Here is a 3,882-nt window from a genome sequence, read left to right as displayed (position 1 = left end):
CAGTAAAGCGTCTGCCTGCAATGCGGGAGATCCGGGTTCAATCCCTGGGTCAGGAAGATCCCCTGGAGAAGGAAATGGCACTCCAGTACTCTTGCCTGAAAAATCCCATGGATTAGAGGAGCCTGGCAAGCTACAGTCCATGGGTTGCAAAGAGTCGAACACGACTGAGCGACTTCGCTTTCACTTTTTCAAACAGTACCACATATACAATAAGGTTATGGATTGATTGGTCCATGAAAAATGTTCTGACAGAAGGTTTGCAGGAACCTAATCTTGTATTTCCTCAGGAGCAGTGGTTCAGTATTTGTAGTAACTTCACAGAACATAACTACAGTTGACTCTGGAACAACACTGGGTTTGAAATGCATGCATCCACAAGACTATGTGATTCTGGGATGGCTGATCCAGGGGTGCGGAACCCTGGATCCTGAGGGCCAACTGAAGTTATAGAAGAATTTCTGACTACAGAGGGTGGGTAGTGTCCCTACTGCCTGTGATGTTCAAGAGCAAACTGTTCAAGGAAAAACAAGATTGACTGTAATTTCACTCTCTCCTCAGAATTCTGAGTGACCAAACCTGTAATTTTTAATGCCGGTTTCATTTGGCAAATGGGCTCCTGTTAGGTGTCAGGTCCTGGGGATACAGCAGGAACAAAGCCAGTCCCTTCTCTCACCAAGTTCACAGAGGGAGAGGATGCAAACGATAAACACACGTCAGGTGACAACAGATACTACAGAGAGACTTTTTTTTTTTTTTTTTTTTATTAAATTTTAAAATCTTTAATTCTTACATGTGTTTGGGAATACAGAGAGACTTTTAATCAGGGAAGGCTTCTCTGATAAGGTGGTATCTGTGCAGATACCGAAATGAAGTGGAAGAAAGGTGTGACAGGAGGAGGCAGGGCTAAGTACAAAGCTCTGAGATGAGTGTGTGTTCACCGGACAGCAAGGTGGCCTGGATGACTGGTGGGAGGTGAGCAAGGGGAGCAGTCAGAAAGTGAGGTGAGAAAGGTGAGGTCCAGGGAAGCCACATCATGAAGAGCTTTCCGGGGAAGGCTTTTCAAAACGTTACACACCATTTGAATCATAGGAGAATCTTTTGCATGTATGTGCTTTGATACTTAAGAACTGTTTTGACAAGTTTCAACCAAAAAGCTAATCGGAGTTTGATGGAGAGTGTGTTACAGTAATACTTGCTTTAAGAGCACGAAAGATTATATTGCTTAATCAGGAATAATTTATTGAAATTTCCTCTCTCAATATAGTTCCCTAGATTTCTTTGTAGGGGGCTTATAAATTTCTTTTTAAACTTGTCTTAAAATATTTTGCTTTTGTTCTTGCTATGAATGGTGGTTTTTTCCTTCCCTCATATTTTCTAATTAGTAATTGTTGGTGTCTAAAAAAATAATTATTTTATTCTCATATATGAAACATCAGTGAATGAGGTATCTCAGGGAACTCAGTATTTCTATTAGTGCTTCACTGAGGCTCTTGGGTTTTCCAGGCATATATAATAATGTAAAATCATCAGATTGCCTCTTTCTTATCAATTTTTATATCTGTTGCCCTATACTTTTGTCTAATTACATTGTAATGTTAACAGTGATTACTGTGTGTTGTTCCTGATATTAACAGGAATGTCTTTAGTGTTTTACTATCAAGCATTATACTTAGCACACAGAACATTACACTGATGGCTGGTTAGGTTGTACATACACATACATACAAAACATACTTTTATATCATGTTGGGCAAATTTACCTCTTCATGCTTCAGCTGTAAATAAATAGTTGTTTTGAGATATATGAGTTAACATATACAAAACACTTAACACTGGTACAGTGCCAGGCACAAAGTAAGCACTCAGTAAGTATTCAGTTGAGTTCAGTTCAGTTGCTCAGTCGTGTCTGACTTTGCGACCCCATGACTCGCAGCACGCCAGGCCTCCCTGTCCATCACCAACTCCTGGAGTTCACTCAGACTCATGTCCATCGAGTCGCTGAGGCCATCCAGCCATCTCATCCTCTGTACCTATATGTAATTATATGTATATAGAGCTATACATTTACATACCACACAATATGTGGCCTTTAGAAAGTTCCTTATAGAAATATGCTTTCCTTCTACATGAAAGATTTAGGAAAAAAAATTTTAAATGTGGATTGAATTAATATGATATATTAAGATGATTATGGGGAAACAGTGGAAACAGTGTCAGACTTTATTTTTGGGGGCTCCAAAATCACTGCAGATGGTGACTGCAGCCATGAAATTAAAAGACGCTTACTCCTTGGAAGGAAAGTTATGACCAACCTAGATAGCATATTGAAAAGCAGAGACATCACTTTGCCAACAAAGGTCCATCTTAGTCAAGGCTATGGTTTTTCCAGTAGTCATGTATGGATATGAGAGTTGGACTGTGAAGAAAGCTGAGCGCCAAAGAATTGATGCTTTTGAACTGTGGTGTTGGAGAAGACTCTCGAGAGTCCCTTGGACTGCAAAGAGATCCAACCAGTCCATTCTAAAGGAGATCAGCCCTGGGTGTTCTTTGGAAGGAATGATGCTAAAGCTGAAACTCCAGTACTTTGGCCACCTCATGTGAAGAGTTGACTCATTGGAAAAGACTCTGATCCTGGGAGGGATTGGGGGCAGGAGGAAAAGGGGACGACCGAGGATGAGATGGCTGGATGGCATCACCAATTTGATGGATGTGAGTTTGAGTGAACTCATGGAATTGGTGATGGACAGGGAGGCCTGGCATGCTGCCATTCATGGGGTTGCAAAGAGTGGGACATGAATGAGCAACTGAACTGAACTGAAGATGATCATAATCATCTTTGAGTTACTAATACTGTGAACTAAATTAACAGATTTACCAATATCAAAACATTTTGGAGGATTATAGTATATATGCTGATACTTCCCTGTGAATTTTTACATCAATAATCATAAGACTAGCTTGTTAGGTTTTTTTTTTTTTTTTAATTTACTTGCTTTGCCACATTTGGGTACCACAATTTTGCTAATGTTAGAAAAGGGATATGGTGTTCTACCCAAACTTCTTCTCAGTGACAAAGTAATTGCCCCACGTACCAAAGGGAACTAGACTAGACTGGGCCATGTGTTCCTATATACGCACCACTATTTCTAATATCTAATTTACTGGTATTCTGAAACCTGTACTGGACCCCTTACTATAAGTTCTAGGACAGAGCTTATTCCGGCATGGTGTTCACAGAAAACAGGATGAGCAAGAAAGAGATCTCATAATGTAATGGCCATAAGAACGGACACCGTAACACACCCTCTCTCAGAAAGTATCCAAATATCCTGGACAAATGACACAACTGCTCCGGGTCTCAGTTTCCTCAACCATAAAATGGGGATAAAAACACCATCAAGAGCACAGAGTTGTAATAAACATATAATAACTTAACAGTGCGTGCGTGCATACGTGCTAAGTCACTTTAGTCATGTCCAACTCTGTGCATGGCTCGACCAGGCTCCTCTGTCCATGGGATTCTCCAGGCAAGAATTACAACAACTGGAATGGGTTGCCATGCCCTTCCCCAGGGTATCTTCCTGATCCAGGGATCGAAAAAAAGTGCTTGGCACATAGTAAATATTAATTCTTATCTTAGAAGTTTATCCTGAAAGTGAAACTTCAGTACAAAAGATGAAAACCTGATTTTCATTATTTTATGTCTTCATTAATATAATTCTAAAATTCTGCCTTTGTTCATGATCTCACAATATGAACTTTGTTAAATTAATAAAATAATTTAGAACAATGTTTCTCAGAAGGAAAGGGGAATAACATTTAGTTTGGAAAAGCCAAAAACTTTTTTGGAAAAAAGTTTATCTTTTTTAGAAGAAAAGCAAT

The sequence above is a fragment of the Capricornis sumatraensis genome, chromosome 16 (genome assembly GCF_032405125.1).
Source record: "Capricornis sumatraensis isolate serow.1 chromosome 16, serow.2, whole genome shotgun sequence".
Classification (NCBI taxonomy): domain Eukaryota; kingdom Metazoa; phylum Chordata; class Mammalia; order Artiodactyla; family Bovidae; genus Capricornis; species Capricornis sumatraensis.
This window is presented reverse-complemented; position numbering follows the sequence as displayed.